Source organism: Nicotiana tomentosiformis, chromosome 11 (genome assembly GCF_000390325.3).
Source record: "Nicotiana tomentosiformis chromosome 11, ASM39032v3, whole genome shotgun sequence".
NCBI classification, from domain to species: domain Eukaryota; kingdom Viridiplantae; phylum Streptophyta; class Magnoliopsida; order Solanales; family Solanaceae; genus Nicotiana; species Nicotiana tomentosiformis.
The window spans coordinates 76417133-76436117 of record NC_090822.1 but is presented as its reverse complement, the minus strand read 5'-3'; positions in this window follow the sequence as shown (position 1 = coordinate 76436117).

The window sequence follows — 18985 nt, the reverse complement described above, 5'->3', positions numbered from 1 at the left end:
AGGGACAAGGACACTTCCCTTAACAACTGGTTCTTTCATTCCTTCCTTGCTGACTCAAACCCGTGGGTTACTCATATGGAAAATGAGACATGACGAGGAAATTAGCTTTCTATCTTGAGTTCTATCGCACAATCAGGAGTATCAAAGAAGTGAGAAATTCCTAAATGTCGAAGTAGCCTCCTTATTATAGATGTGGTCGACAACACACCGATAAGAAGGACTCTACTAGACACGGCTCCGAGACATCCTAGGACACTTTAAAACCTTAGGCTCTGATTCCAAGTTAATCATGCCCCAAACTCAGGGAGCGCGACTGGCGCTCAACCGAGTGAACCCGGCCGAGAAAGTCTGTTAGATTTTCTTCTACCCAAACTCATCCATGAATAAAGATAAAATACATCTCATTAATTAAACACTAAGGGGATTTCATTAACAACCCCAATTTTTCCATATCTATTAATCAAAAGAGATTCATTTACGATTTCCAAAATATTACAAGTTCATAATTATAATAAAAAACATGTTTGCCAAATACCAGCATTTCTAGTTTAATTTCCCACATCAAACACAACCCACAACCTATCTACGGAGCTTGTAAGTACAACACAAGAGTAGTATGGAAGTGCCGACAATAAGGCCCCGGCTATACCTCAAAATACAATGTACAACTCGAATGCCATCAGGCCCGGAATAGAGTAGGGCTCACCAAAACCTGCTGAATAGAGAGGGACTGCTAACGAGGTCCAAAGCTGCCCGTTGATGAACCACCTACATTTATTAAAGATGTAGCTCCCCCGGCAAAAAGGACGTTACTATATATGGAATAGTACTAGTATGTAAAGCTAACTGTCCTCTTTCAAAATAGAATGCCAATGTAAGAAAGGAAAAACCATGGAAACAACAATCAACAATCAATGATATTCAAGTGACAATCAAAATATGATAATAATATTATTTTTGGTTGGGAGATCTTTAGCACCGATATATCACCTTTTACAATACCAATATTCACAATACTAACACAACTGTACTTTTAGCACGGAGTCCGATCACGACCGGACCAGCTAGGCCATCTCATTAGATTAATCAACCACAATCACTCTCAATACCAATACCACCATACTCTTAGCACGAAGTCCGATCACGACCCAATCGGGTAGGCCATCTCATTAGAGACATCAACCATAATCACTCTCAATACCAATACCATTGTACTCTTAGTACGGATTCCGATCATGACCCGATCGGCTAGGCCATCTCATTAGAGACATCAACCATAATCAAAATTTCAATCACAATTTCCAGCACAATCACAAACATGTGTGCGGCATGGTGTCCGATCATGACCCGATCGGCTAGGCCGTCTCACCACAATGCCTTATAGATCGACATCACCCTTTTTCTATTAATCAATCTTACCCAATTAAGGAAAATAATTTTATCACATCAATCTCGTCCCAAATAAGGGGAATAACTTTATCACATCAATCTCATCCCAAATAAGGGGAATAATTCACAAAAATAACATAGGCACATATGTATTTACCTCATAATCTTTTACATTGTATGAATCTCCACTAGTATTTTGAACCGTTAACAACAATAATATTCCCTTTGCTCTTTTGACTATTCACAAGATTCTTTAATCAAGGCACGGTGGCCGTATTTGATATTCCACACTTTCATTTCCTCCCTCTCATGTATCATCATCATAAATATCAACATTTATAATATTCCAGAAATAACAACTTTAAGTTCATTAGAAAATGAACAATTTAAGCACAATATATTTCTTTACGAGAAATGGAGTACAACAATTGGCAATTGATGCGCAATTTAAAATCATCAACAAGTAACACACAATTTATTCTTGAAATATTTTTCCCCAAAAAGGGCAATACACAATTCGAACTCGCGAATATGTAAGATTGCAAAACAAATTGAAAATACTCACAAAGCATAGCATTTGTTAAAACAGCCATATATGGGCATGACTTGAGTTCATAAGCTTTTTGGCAATTCTATTTACGAAGTCAATTCAGAATAATTGAATCAAGGCTCATTTCATAACCTTTCTCACATCATTTCATTTCATTGGCCCCATTGTCCACAAGTATAACTTTCACTCTTGGCACGTTGTCCACACTTTATATCCCCAATTCACTTATTTTACTTCTAACCATCTTTATAGATTATCAACAATAAGACATTTCCAATCAAGACCTTAGGTACACATATGAGTAATTAAGAGTCTTAAGCATATTGAGATTTTCTCACATAATTTGGCATCATAGCCTTCATTTGAAACATGACTCAAAGACATAGCATTTTAATACACATATCATTCATGAACACATTCCCAAAGGATAACATAATGTGATAAGAATATTCGTAACATGTTTTGAATACATAATTCTCGACACTTTACTTATTCGGTATAATCAAATTTATTGCAAAAACATCTCGGAACATAGAATAAAGAATTTGAGAAAACCATACTTGAAACTTACGGGAACATCACGGATTTCAATTCTAAGAGAGTAGTTTAGCCAACATACCTCAATTGAGCTTCCGTAAACTCTAAAATGTTTTGGAATTCTTATTAGCTTCAATCTATAATAACAACATCCAATGGGACCAATATTAGTAACAAATTCCATAATTTAGGCCATTTAGGTATTTTATCAAACACCTAGTAGGCATGAATCTCTACATCTCTTAACCATAGAGTTTGTTCATCCAACTACTATTATTTACCAATAATTTATCCCACCATCATTCTTAAACAATTAATAACTTCCAACATCACATACATGACCATCCATCCACACCCAACCAACAAAATTTCATCAAATAATCACATTTCAATCTCTACAATGATTATGTATTTAAATTGGGAACTTATGGCTTCCAATCACCATACCATGAGTTTATATACTTAATTCATACTCATATTACCATAATATATCCATATATGTAAGTCTAAGGGTGTAGGAATATCTTTTGAAAGAAATCATATATGTATAAGTCTAAGGGTGTAGGAATATCTTTTGAAAGAAATCTTGCAAAACCCTCATTTGAGTTCTTTAAGAAATTTCTTGAAGATATATGTATTTTATGTGTAGATTTCATCAATACTAGTGTAGAAATGATGGAATTTCATACCAAAATAATGGGCATTTCTTACCTTGAAGAATAGGGTAGTTGGTGGTCTTGAGAGAGTGGAGAAAAGCTCTGAAATTCGTCTAAATGAAATGGGCAAAATGAACCCCGAAATTGTATTGTTTTAATAGGCCAAGATTTTTGGGTTTGGGATGCTACCCTAGATGATTCGCATCCCCGCTTCACTCCACTTTGAAGATCGAATGTAGACCTAGATGTTATGGCAGCACTTCAGTGCCAGCCTTTCTTTCGTACATGGCCTTAAATGATTCGCATTCGATGACTCCTCCGCCAACCTTTGGTAATTTGGTCATAACTTCTTGTAGGAGTGCCCAAACGACGAACGGTTTGAAGAGTTAGAAGCTAGACGTGAAGCTCTGATAGGTTATTTTGGCTAAGGCTTGTTTGTTAGGGGTTCTGGTGTGGCCACAACTACGGAGCTTTGGGCGCAGGTGCAAGCCGCAAAAGCGACAATGCCATTGCAAAATCGGAGAGCATGCTGGGGGCAGGAGTCCGCAAATGCAAAGTTTTCTTTGCATCTGCGAAGGCACATATGCGGTGTGTGTGGGCACAGAAGCGAAGGCCAGCGCAGAAGCGTGCTTTTGGTTCGCACCTGCGGCTGCGCAGAAGCGAAGATTTTTATGGAGGTGCAATGGGAATGTTTCTAGTTCTTCTCCGCAGAAGCGAATGTTTGGTCTCAAAAGCGACACCGCAGAAATGACTCATTTTATTGAAGATACGAACAATGCTGGGAAGAAGTTATAGTTTCGAGGGTTGGTCATTTAATTCACATTTTTAGACTTGTAGCTCGGTTTTGGGCGACTTTGGAGAGGAAGTTTACCACACGAATTGAGGTAAGTATTCTTAACACGGCTGTGATTATATTTCGTGAAACTATCTTTATTTTTGGTAATTGAATTATGAACGTTTTAAAAGAAATTGTGGGATTTTGTCTATAATTTCATAAAAATGAACTTTCGAGCTCGGATGTAAGACTTGTCACTATCTCCTACATAGCCTAGAGGCTCTCCCTATTAAGTGTCTCGCCCTGTGAAAAAAGTCTTTATTCCTTGCATTCCACAATTGTAGCGATGGAATATTTTCTTAGGAAGCCCGTATACCTTCCCTTTTTTGGACCGCCAACAACCTACAACCATATTCGTTCAGCATCCTCGTCTAAAGATTGGGTTGGCTCGCCCGATTCACCAGCTAGCTGACTACGAATAAGTCCTTCACGGTACTTTGGTAGCGACCCTTCGTCACTTTAAATTAAATTAGTATATAAAAAATCTTATAAAAATAAATTATAACACTTAAGAAAATTTGAAAGCTTACATTTGTTGTCTCGGCCTGGTCCTCGACCACCTATCTGCATCCGCCTCTTTCTTTTTCTTTAAAATATGTGTATCCCTGAATAGCTCAACTTACTGTAATGGACGCCCATACTTCTTTTCCTGAAAACAAATTAATTTGGTTAATAAATAGAATTGATATACTTAGAAAAGAAAAGACGTAATAATTTAAGGAATTACCAATCTTCTTATTGTCCCGATGCTGATAGCACCCCTAGTGTGCAAGGAGCTTCCCTTCTCGGATGAGCGAGCTTTCTTTCCTTGTTCGCTCTTCTTTAAGAAGTACTCGGTCTTCCATTGCCTTAACAAATCATCCCATAAATGCTGCAGGCACCATTTAGGCCTCTTGTTCTTCTTTCTACTTTCCGAGAAATGATCCGCCAATCTCTTGCGGGCTTTATGATAAAAATTTACAGTTGCTTCCTTGATATAGCGGTCTTCCCATAAACACTTACTCTGCATATCAAAAGTTAAATATTAGATGGAAATATCACAAATATAAATTATTAAACTGCTTAAAAAATATTTACACCTTAAACTGATTGAAAATTTGCTCCTTTAGCGAGTATTGGAAATCATTCCAAGTCGCATAGGGGCCATCATAAAACATTTTGATGGCATTGGTGATTAATCTTCGTAGTCTGCTTTCCCAGCTTGAACCTGCAATTTAACAATAAAAACGCATGAAAATACTAGTTAAAACATTATAAAACAATAAACGCAAAAATAACAAATAACTCTTACCCGTTCCCCTCAAGCACTATGATGATCCTGCCATAGCGATCATAATGCACTACCTTTGGATCATCATCCTCAGCTTGTGTATCAGAGGCATGCGTGGACGGTGTAGACGGGAGCTTAGAGCTACAGTCTCGCATGCATAGTCTTGAAATGGATGGATTAGATGATGAAGATGGTTGCGATCCCTGTGACTGCGACATAACTGGATGCGACCCATGTGGCTGTGACCCATGTAGTTGTGATATTGATGGCTGCGATCCATGTGGCGATGATATGAATGGTTGCGATCCATGTTGTAGTGATGCAGATGGCTATGATCCAAGTGGATGCGAGGTTGCTGGACTGTATGATGGATGTATAGTCCTATGGCCCTGTGATGGAAGACTCGGTATCTGAATGAAAGTATAATCCTGGTGATGTTGTGGCAGCTATAGCCATGTGGTGTAGGATAAGACATAGACATCTGTGAAGAGGCTGGAAATGAGGGAGTAGTATTATCCCCAGATTCTACCCTCCTTTTCCCTTCCTAGCCTTTTCTCGACCCCGAGAACTAGTAGGGTCATTCTTACCTTGACCCTTGCGTGCCATCTGCATAATATAATACATATTTAGAATAACAAAATAAGAAACTAGTTATAAGACGAGAGTGCTTTAAAAAAACTAACTTGTTAATCCTCGTCGACGTATTGTTCCTCGTCAGAGAATTCTTCGTCCTCACTTGTTTCAATTTCATCAGTTGATTCTTCATACTCATTTTCTATAATTATTACTTCATTTATATCAACTTCTTTCAATATGCGTTCAGGATGCTCCAAATCATTTTCTAACTGATCGTCCACTATTTGATGAACACTTGAGATATCGTTTTGATATGCAACATCTAACACATTCTCGACTTTCACCCTGCCCACATGGTTAATTTTGATTACCACCCACCAATTAGACTTATTCTACCGCAATGGATAAGGATCATAATCAATTAGTACCCTAAACAATTCAATTAACCTCACAAAATATAAGCTCTATCCAAAAAGGTCAACACTTACCCCAAAAACTTCAATTCATATCCTAAAAATTCAACTCATCCCCTAAACCAATTCAATTCATACTCTAAAAGTTCAACCCATACGATAAACCAATTTAATTCATACCCTAAAAGTTCAATTCACAAGAACTAAACCCTAAAAACTCAATTCAATTCAAATTTGAACATTCAATTCCTAACTAAACTATTCAAGTTAACACAAACCTAAGCATTCAATTTACACCCTAGGTAATCAATTCAATTTTAACAAGACCTAAACCCTAGATTTCAATAAAATTCAAAGTTAAACCATCAATTTAAACACTAATTAACTAATTCATAACTAATTAATAAAGCATTAAAATTATACAAAATATGTAAGTTCAAATCGAAACATAGAATATTTAGGAGGTGGAGTAGTGACGGCAGTAGCAGCGGCAGCGGCGGTAGAGGCCGAAACAGAGGCAGCTGGGGTGGCAACGGAGGAGTGGGAATGAGATGTGTGCAAAAGAGAAAAGGAGCGGGGGGGAGGGGTTGTGTGTGTGTGGGAGAAGAGAGTGAGAGTTAGAAAATTTTGATAAGAGAAGAAGAGAAATGAGGGGGACACCCGTATTTTAGATCTGAAATTAAAAGGTACAGACCGACATCGGTCGGTAAATTTGGTCGGTATATTTAAGTGACTGTTGGCTGTGTTTGACCACAGTTAACCGACCGATTTCGTTCGGTTATCTTAAAAAACAAAATTAATTCCATTTCATCATTATTTCTTAAATAATTATATAATTGAAAATATAATTATAAACTATAAACATATAGTTTATTAAATTATAAGTATAATCTTTATAAATAATTATATTTACTAATTACTCTTAATAAACTATAAGCATATATTTTATTCATATATATTTATTAATTACTTTTAATAAACTATAAGCATATATTTTATTCACACACACACACACACACACACACACACATATATATATATATATATATATATATATATATATATATATATATATATGAGATGTTTATTTTATTCGAATTAGGCGTTTCATCTTACATATTCAATCGTTTTATAACTAATTATAAATCACATAGATTAATAAATATCGGTCAAGACATTTTACCTTTTGTATTCATCTATCTAAGTTAATTTTCTAAGTTATAATTCAGTATATGAGACATTTCACACACACAAACACAAAGACACAAACTTACATTATTGATAATCAATCATATTCAGCTTGTTGTACTATATATATATATATATATATATGTCACAATTGATTGTCACTATATATCGTTGTACAACTTTAAACTATTATTGTTCAACTTTTGCAAATAACTAATACAACTTCTTATTTATGATGCACATGCATGCCTTACAACACACGAAAACTTGATCAATTGATGAGTTAAACCAATATTATTTTATTTTAAATATGTTTAGTTGGTTGTTATATTAACTCGTTTACTTATATATGATTGTCATAATGCTAATAGTTTCTTCCCTTTATTTAATTTGTGATACATATATACATGTCAAAGAAGTTTAGTATTGTTCTATATTGCATTAGTTCATAACTAATAATGCGTGGAATATATAGATTAATCGATATAGGTCAAGACGTTTTGTTTTTAATATTCATCGATGCATCTAGGTACGTTAATTTTAATTTCTAAGTTATTATCACGACCCAAAAATTCAACTAGTTGTGATGGCACCTAACCCAACCCGCTAGGTAAGCCAACTAATAACAATGCAATTCAAATAAGAATTACTAAGAGATATAATCATAATGTACTGAACTTTTAAACAAGAAATTCCCAAGGACTGGTAGTACAAATCACGAGTTTCTACAATTTAGATATTATAAAGCTGGTATGAAATAAATACATCACCTGTTTGAAATATACATGAACAAATTAATAATTCTAAAGCTACCAAGAACAAGTGGCAACCATGATCAGAACGCAGGTACGTTTTCAATGCCAGCTCCCGCCATACACAACATCAACATCCAAAATCTGCACGCAAGGTGCAGTAGTGTAGTATGAGTACAACCGACCCCGTGTACTCAATAGATAACAAATCTAACCTTAGGTTGAAAGCAGTGACAAGCTTGGACAAAGGTCAGAGTCCAACACCAACAGCCAGGAACAACTCATATAAATGTAGCTAAAGCAGTACATGTAATAACTCAAAGATATAATGCTCATCTCGTTCACATTTCCGAAAAATAGGCATGATTTTCAAGTATAACAGTGAAAACCCAAATCTTTTACTGAAATCACCAAAATATGATTAAATCTGAAAAACTATTATTTTTTCCAAAAACTTTAAACAACAGGTAAGATGCTTAATTTTTAGTTGGCATGAGGAAAGTACATCTCTATGCCTACATGTCAATGTGTATGTGAAGTTATGAATGACACAATACCGTACATCATGAGGTAAATGTATCTATATGCCTGTATGTCAATTGTTCATGTCAAACACAATGCAATGCAGTTATAAAACCATATAAATACTCTCAGAGTATCAATTCTCTTAGTCCTCCCAGTCACTCAGTCCTCACAGTTAGTCAGTCCTCACAGTCAGTCAGTCCTCCCAGTCACTCGTCACTCGCTTTCGGCACTCGCACTCGTACTCAGTAGGTACATGCGCTCATTGCTGGTAAGTCAGACTCCGGAGGGGTGGATCATGCCCAAGCTCTAATATAAGCTAATCATGGCATGAATTAATAAAGCATGTTGCGGCTTGAAACCCGATCCCATAAACATCCTCACAATCAGGCCCTCGGTCTCACTCAGTCATCAATCTCTCCAGTATCTCGGCCTCACAAATCTCATGCCAATCGGCCCAAACAATGATAATATGATGTGAGACCAATGATAACAGAGACTGGGATATGATTTGCAATGAATGAGTATGACTGAGTATGTAGTTGCAATTTAAGCAAATAATTCAACAACAGAAATGACCTCAGCGGGTCCCAATTGGATAAGCAAATAGCCTAATCATGGACCACAACTCAGTTACTCTAGCACGTAGAAATTCTATAGATAGAAACAAGATTTGGTCAATACACAGTACCACAGAATCAATCAAGTCATAATTCACATGATGCACACCCACACGCCCGTCACCTCAACACCAAACACATAACACACATATTTAGGGGTTCATACCCTCAGCACCAAGTTTAGAAATAATACTTACCTTGAACAAGCCGAACCCAATATCGAGCAAGCCAAACCATACTCCAGAAATGCCATCTCGTGTGTACCGACCTCCGAACGGCTCAAAACTAGCCAAAAGTAACTCAAATACATCAAATAATGCCTAAGGAAATAATTCCAAATGATAAAGGTTGAATCTTTAATCAAAACCCCGAAGGTAACCGAAAAGTCAAGCCTTGTCCCGCACCTCGGAACCCAATGAAACCCACAAAATCCGACAACCCATTCAATTACGATTCCAACCATACTAGTTTCACTCAAATCCGACTCTGAATCGATGTTCAAAACTCGAAAATTCTTTTTTAGGAAATTATAAACAAAATCCCCCAATTTCTCTTTAATAATTCATAATCGAATTAACCAAAATGAAGATAGATTTGCGAAATATAATCACAACAGAGTTAAGAATGCTTACCCCAATTTTTGTGGTGAATTTCCTCTCCAAAGTCGCCTAAAATCGAGCTCCAAGTCTCAAAAATGTGAATAAAATGACCAACCCTCGAAATTATAGCTTCTGACCAGCACTGTTCGCATATGCGGTCAAATGAGCCGCTTTTGCGGCGTCGCTTTTAAGATCAAAATGCCGCTTCTGTGGAGAAGAACTAGAAACTTTCCCATCGTACCTACGGAAAAAGCTCCACTTCTGCGCAACCGCATATGCGAACTAAAAGCACGCTTCTGCACTGGCCTTCGCTTCTGCGCCCACACACACCATATCTATGCCTTCACAGATGCGAAGAAAACTCCGTATTTGCGGACTCCTGCCGCCAACACACTCTCCGCTTCTGCGATGCCACTGCCACTTTTGCGACTCCGCAACTGCGCCCAAAGCTCCGCAGGTGCGGCCACACAAGAACCCCTGCCAAACCAGCCTTAGCCAAAATAATCCAAAACAATCCGTTCCCTATCCTATAACATAACATGGACCTACTCCAGGACTCAAATCACGCATAACGACATCGAAACGACAAATCGTAGTTCAATTCAAACTTAAATGAACTTTGAACTTTGAACTTTCAACTTCCAAAACTGGTGACAGAACATATCAATTACACCCGTAATGAGCTCAAATTTTGCACAAAAGTTCCAAATGACATAACGAAGCCATTCCGATTCCCGGAACCACAATCTGAATCCGATATCATCAAAGTCAACTACCGGTCAAGCTTATGAACATTCCAAACCTTCAAATTTCTAACTTTCGCCAAAGAGTGTTGATACCTTCTAGAAATATCCAAATGCAAATCCGGGAATACGCCCAAGTCCAAAATCACCATCCGGACCTAACGGAACCATCAAAACTCCGATCTGAGGTCAAGTATTAAAAAGTCAAGCTTGGTCAATTCTTCTAACTTAAAGCTTTCTACTTGAGAATCATTCTTCCAAATCAATTCGGAATAACCTGAAATCCAAAACCGACGATTCACACAAGTCATAAAACATCATATGATGCTACTCAAAACTTCAAATAGCTAAACGAAATTAAAATGCTCAAAATAAATGGCTGGGTCGTTATATTCTCCCCCACTTAAACATACATTCGTCCTCGAACATGCCAAGAGTCGTTCCAAAGCCATCAAATCGCCATGTAACCTTACCATGCACATACCCGGGGGTGATCCTACATCACCCCAACCAATGTAAGCCTGACAATACATCATAACTGAATGTCATTACTTTAACCTTAGTCTGTATGCCTTAGAATCCAATTTCCAACATCCGGAATTCCTTACAAGACTCGAACCTTGCATCTACATACTGTATGGGTATGAACAGACCGTATCAAGCCATAACCATAACCCAATATGTAATCATATGATATATCACACAACTCGCATACTCGTATCAATAAATCTTGATCACAGTAGTTACTCAAAACAAACCCGATACCGGTAGTAAATCTCAAATAAAACCACGTTCAAAACCGTCGTACATTGCCGATGATGAAAGAAGCACGCAGAAACTCATAACCACTTATCATACCTACAAGTCATGGAGCTCTCTCACTCGTCTGACTAGAACCAAAGCCAAATTCTAAGCCGACTTCCGATATTATTCTTCCAAACATACCGTAATCAATCTAATAGTATCCATTCTAGGTCCAATGACCATATCTCAAAAAACACAGCTATTCTACTAACATGCCACACCAATACAACCTAAATGCATAGACTGTGCAATCAGTGCACCAATAAGCAACGATTCAGATATGCTCAAACATAGAAAATGACACAAATGAGAGAAGCGTTCTGCAAGCTCAACAAGTACCACCACAACGCAATTGCTATGAACCCATCACACATAGTAGAACCAAAACACACAAATCTATCACAAAGGATCATATCCCAATGTAGCCCCACTACAATGCATGACCCCATCCAAACACTGGTCCATATGAAATACCTCAAACCACAATGCTCGAAATCAACAACTACACGCAATTTGATATCAAGCACACGAAGTGCCTGACCATAACCATGGATAATAAAATAATGCCTTATACCACAAACAGGAAAGACCATAACCAAGGCGCAATCAACTATTCCACACCCCAATAACCATTTCGCTCGAATTTCGCTACAAGACCCAAATAGAACCACACGATGTGTGCATATAACCAACAAATCACAACTCCTCGTAGCATAGAGAAGTAACACATAGAACATATTAGAACACGAACTAGCTCAACTCTTAAATGAATGACACACTTTTCATCAATAATGGTGGCGAGTCAACAAATCCGACCCGGTGTAGAATACACATCCTTATTGGGCCTACCAATGGTACCCTAACTCAACTTCGGTCATCCTCAAATGGATAAATGGCCCTCCAAAAGTACACAATGACCTAACCATATCACATACCACCATCCAGCTAACTTTGGCCACATCTTTACAGTCTGCAACCCTGAAACAATCTGCTTATGAGAACTCCCGGCCTCTAAATCTATAGAACACATGAATTACCATAGCCGACCCCAACTCCACCACTTGAATGACTAACACCTCTCACATACATAATCATCCCACGAGGAATATTTCTATAATTCTTCCGCGCCATATATCAATATTTGAAAATCAACAGTCGATCAACCAGGCGAGTACCGCAATACCAATGAAGCATATGCAAGTCAAAATTCAATGCGCCTTCTAAAATGCGCACCCTTCTCTGACAATACGAAGTAGTAATAACATTCACCTAATCACTTGAAACCGTCCATGTTGTCTAAGAATTCATGACCTTCCCATCGAAAACTGAATTGTGACCTTGCACATGCATCTCAATCCCCCACAACATACTGCATCTATCATGCCATCATATAAAAAGTACGAGAATCTCATAATCGAGTATGAGTCACCAGAAGAATACATACCCGATCAGTTAGAAACCTTCCATTTGATACCATCTAGGAGAAAATCACAATACGCAACATGCTCCTCACACCGGTAGGAAATATCCATCTCCAACCAAGGTAGAAACCATCGAGAACTCTTTGAAACCCATTTGCACATAACCAAGCCATCAGAACTGAATCTCTCTAAATCAACCAAGCCACGCAGGTCGCCAATCCCAAGAGTATTGCCATAAAACACCTGTAGAGACTCACCACATCATAAGTGCCCAAAGAACCGATTAAATCCCTTACCGTGCTGATCCAACCTACCAGCAAGTTGTCTTATTTCTCCGAGTTCCTTCCGAATTACCCTCAAGTTGACACTTCTCCTTGCTAGAACACCAGGTTCCTTACCCAAAACTCACAACAAGAGATCCTACCATAAAACCACACTGCCCTAAGGCCCATAAGCCGTCGTATTCCTTCTTAAGCACTCCAAAAGTACCACAACCAGACACTCACTCTCAAGAGACATTTTTTGAATCTAATGTCGTTTCCTTTACCTTCGAGATACTGAAATGTAGAATCCATGATGAGATAGAAACACAACAAGTCCCGACACCATCTGATGAAAATCTCAGATTCTAGCCATATACAAGTCCGGAAAATTCTCGAGTGCCACATATAAAGCTTGAATCACTTAGAACCTTCTCGAGAGTCATCCACTCTGCTTAAATCGCAAATGCACTGCTCAAATGCGCTGAACGACCTATGCCCCATTAGCACGACAACACCCATAGAAATAACCTACACCTCTCAATAACCGAGTGAATCCCTACTCCATGTACGCTACATCCGTCACGAATAACAAACTTAAATCATTCCAAGATATCCATATACAAAACAAATGTAATACACTATGCATCCAGAAATTTCCTTGCTTAGGTCATCCTCAAAACCAGCCTCTTCAAGTCATAACCAATCCACAAGTATGCCTCAGACCGAAACCCATACAATACGTAACCATGCAATCAAATCGTCGATAGCTGACTCTCCCACTTGGCTCAAAGCCATAGATCCAAATATTCGATAACTCACAATGCCCGTACTCTATTACTATTATAATACCGCATTGAGATTCAACTAAATCCTTTATAATCTCATGTAACACCAACCATAAAATACCTCAAATCATCTGTTAAGATCGTATTCATCCTCGTGACGGTTAGGTCAACTTTCTCAACTAATCCAAATCGCAACACCTTTAACCCACTAGTAGAAAAGAAACTTCCCATACAACATCATAAGGATCACGCATCCGTAGACCACCCCGCAGGAGATAACCCACCAGCTTAGCCTCAAATTGGCGTCTTTTTATACCTTTTCGTAGCCGCAATTAATTATTCTTTCCTGAGTCTGAACTCATCAACAAACATGAGAATCTGATTCGTCCCACAATTAAACAAGGTGAAAGATCCTTCAACACCCTCATAACTCGAGACTACACATCAAATCAAGACATAAATCAAGCACCCAACAGTCCTTTTTACAGCCCAAGCAAACTCTTTTCGACACATTGAAAATCATCTGAACACATCCAGCAGTCACATTATACTAATCATATAGCCATCCAACCGCTTATCGAGCCACAAATTCCACTCATAGGGACACTACCGAACATATGACTCCCAAAGCGTGATCCTGCACATAATAATATGCTGTTTTTCATCATTGAAATATACATCTAACAATCTCTCCATTTTTGATGATGACAAAATAACATATAAAAGCAGTTTACTTCCCTGTTGTAGTCAACTCCTGTCATGTGGTAGTCGACTCCTTAGTTGGTTCCCCCTCACCAAAATAGTACTATAAACTCCCATCATGTTGCAGTCGACTGCCCCTCTCAATAGGACAGACATAGTCTACTCCCCCTCAAAAAATGTTGCTACTTGTCCTGTATTGTAAACTCATTTGTCCCCCTTTTTGGCATTATCAAAGAGGGAATATGCACATATAGAATGACAGCAAAACATTATAGATAGAAGTAGTGCAAGAAAACTAGGCAAACATAAGAGTAGTGATACGCATGCAGAGTTAGTGAGAGTTCACCAGAGCAACAAAACCTAAACAACATCCAATGACTGGTGAACCAATCCAAAATAGCAAAAACATTATCTGAAACATTCACCCATACACAACTAACGATGCATGAAATAAGTGAGAGTGTTGCAAATAGCCTCCTTTAGACGATCAAAGATGGCCTTAACTGAAACAGACACCCCATCGATCATGTCATCCACCTCCTTGAAATCTTTGACTGCATTTTTGGCTAACTTGAGAATCTTGACCCTTATCTTTGATACGTTGGATCTTGTCTCCTTGGAGATGGCATGAATGTCGGTAATGGTTGATTGAGTTGAATCAAGAAGGTCCTTGATGATGGTCAGCTTGTTGTCAATGGCATTCAAATTTTCCACAAGGTCAGGATCACTCACACAAGGATGGGAACCAGAGGCTTTGACCTTTGATTCAGTCTGAACATTCTTGATTTCTCCCTACTGTTTCTTCACCCAGGTACCCTTAACACACACATAGCCCATACTGGCAAAAGCTCTCGAGTTGTAAGATTTGGTAACAGAGACAAAGGGGTAATTAGAAATAGAGATGTTATGGGCTTCTAGGAGATGAGTGATAACCATACCATTAGGTAGACTAGTGGGGTCATCAGCACTTTCAACCGTAAAATTTATGACCCAGGAGGAAAGATTGATTTTAAGATTGGTCACCAGACAGTAGGCAAGAAAAGTATCTCGTTGAGAGAAAGTGGAGAATGAACCAGTGTGAAGGAGAAGGGTTGTTGCTACAATGTGGGCTAGAACCCGAGTTTTAAAGCTAACATCACTGGGATCTAACTAGTTAGGGAGAGAATCCGAGGGAGTCTCAGCTATGCAATGCTTTGCTTGATCAAAGGTGATTTCAAAATATTCAGGCCAGGTATTTGTGAAAAGCATGGGAAAAACAGAACACTTAAACTGAAAAATTGAGTCAAATAGGGCACAATCTAGAACAATGCGTTTTGCTAGAACTTGTCAAGATTGTTAGAATGGAGATTAGCATACAAGATTCTCACTAGGGATTCATAGACTTTAGGAGGCGGTAAAGAGAGGAAAATTAACCAACCTTGGAATTCAAAAAGCTCTTTTACCGTGCATTTGAGGGCTTCCATATCATTCAGATTGATCACTCTACCATAGGCAATGGGCTTCTCTTTAAGGATAATGAAGGAGTCTCTATTCAGAGTATCCCAGAAATTTAGGTCTGATCCTAGAGAACTTGAGAGGTCTATTTTGGATTTCTTGGGGGTAAAAGATTCAGGAGGTTCTTACATGGGTCTCTTTCCAAGGGCTTCTCGTTCATTCGGTGAGTATGGTCGGACGACTCTTCTTGAGAGGAGGCAAACCCTTCAGAATGACCAGATCCTAAGTCTTCTTATTCTAGGGGCTGAGAAGAATGTTTTGCCCTAGAACAGGTACTTTTTATGGTGGAGGCAGAGAGATTTTTTGAGTGTTTTTCCATTGAAGGATTTTGGAGAATGGTTTCTGAGCGATAGGACCGATGAAGAAGAGCAGTGATTGAGAGGGTTGGAAAGAGGAGATTTGACGGTTAAGTACAGAAAAAGAAAAGGGCATTAGTGAAAGAACATGATGGCTGATTTTCCTTTCTAGAGAGTTGTGACTAATGGGATAAGAGAGGGAAAACGGATGCGCTCAATTAATGAACTCTTACACACAAAAGAAAACATTAGTCATATAAGAATTAGAATTAACACATAAGTCCTAATTTTTGCGATTAAACGAAACAATGCCAAGTAATTTTCTCAAAAAGCAGAATCTATCCTCAAGAAATAGCTTTGTAAAAATGTCTGCTAGTTGATCAATAGTGCTAACGAATGATAATTCTATATCTCCCTTGATGACATGATCTACGATGAAATGCTGCTTAATATTTATATGCCTTGCTCTAGAATGATGCACAAGATTCTTTGAAAGGCATATAGCACTAGAATTATCACAAAATATTTGAATAGATTTAAAAGATAATTCATAGTCACCTAGTTGATGAGACATCCAAAGTAATTGTGAACAACACTGTCCAATGGCAATGTACTCTGCCTCAGTTGTAGATAGTGCAACTGACCCTTGTTTCTTGTTGTTCCAGGATATTAAAGCCTTTTCCAATAATTGACATATTCCACTGGTGCTTTTCCTATCTTCTTTATCACCTACAAGATCAACATCTGAAAGACCTTCAAGTTTAAAATTGTTAGATCGTGGATACCATAGTCCATAAGAAATGGTTCCGATGAGATTAACGAATTATTTGCTTCACTGCTGCCAGATGCGATTCTTTAGGAGCTGACTAAAACTTGGCACATTTACACACACTGAACATGATATCTAGTCGACTAGCAGTTAGATAAAGTAAGGAGCCAATCATCCCACGATATTTTGTTTCATCCACCAACTTTCCCTTCTCGTCTTTGTCGAGACCTGTTGATGGACTCATTGGTATACCAATTGCTTTAGCACTACTCATGCTAAATTTTTGAATCAAGTTCTTTGTGTACTTTCTTTGATAGATAAAATTTCCCTCCTTATATTGTTGAATTTGAAGTCCATGGAAAATCGTGAGTTCTCCCATCATGCTCATTTCAAACTCATTCTGCATGAGATTAGAAAATTCCTTGCACAAGGGAGAGTTAGCACTTCCAAAAATAATATCAACAACATAGACTTGGACAATGATATTACCTAGAGATGGTATTTTGATAAATAATGTAGTATCTACTTTACCTCTTTTGAATCATGATCAATTAGGAATGAACTAAGCCTTTTGTACTAGGCTAGAATGGCTTGTTTGAGTCCATACAAAGCTTTAGTCAAGTTATACACATGGTAAGGAAATTGCAAGTTTTCAAAATCAGGAGGATGCTTTACATATACCTCCTCATCAATAAATCTAATTAAGAAAGCACTTTTAACATTAGTTTGAAAAAGTTTAAAACCTTTAAAGGATGCATATGGAAGAAGAATACGTATTGATTCTTATTGTGCTACCGGAGCAAATGTTTCATCATAGTTGACTCCTTCCTGCTGTGAATAGCCTTGAGATACTAATCTGGCTTTGTTTCTGACTACCTTTCCATCCTCAATCAACTTGTTTCTGAATGCCCATTTCGTTCCAACAACAATAACATTTGATGGCTTAAGTTACAGTTCCCAGACTTGATTCTTGTCGAATTGATCGAGTTCATCCTGTATAGCTGTACCCATCTGGAGTTTTTTAAGGCTTCATCAACTTTCTTTAGCTTGATTTGAGAGATAAGTGCAATATTTGCCTTTTTCTTGAGAGCTGTCCTGGTTTTCATTCCTTCACTTGGATCCCCTATGTTAAATGTTTGAGGATATTCTGATTCGCTTCTCCATACATTTGGTCACGTTCCAGCTACATGAGTAGTTGACTCTTTTTTGTGGTTCAGTATGGTTGCTAACAGGTTCACTAGTCGACTTTGTGACTATGTCTATACTGTCAATTGACTTTTGTGACTTGTTTGTCTGTGATGCTTCTTGAATGAAATCTTCATCGCCTGAAATGATTCTTTTCTTGTCCGTAGTGTTATTCTCATCAAATATAACATGCACTGATTCTTCTACAGATAAAGTACGTTTGTTATAAACTCTAAAGGATCTACTATTAATAGAATAACCGAGAAAAATACCTTCATCACTCCTTGTATCAAACTTTCCAAGGTTGTCCTTACCATTGTGGTGTATTAAACATTTACTCCCGAACGGATGAAAGTAACCTATATTAGGCCATTTACATTTCTGTAATTCATATGGAGTCTTCTTCAAAATGGGTCTTATGAGATATCTATTAAGGATATGACATGGTGTGCCTACCGCTTCTGCCCAAATTTAATTTGGTAATGAATGGTCTAATATCATTGCTCTGGCCATATCTTGCAGAGTTCTATTCTTGCGTTTAACTGCCCCATTCTGTTGGGGTGATCTTGGGGCTGAGAAATTATGAGTATATCATTGATCGTGACAGAAATCTTCA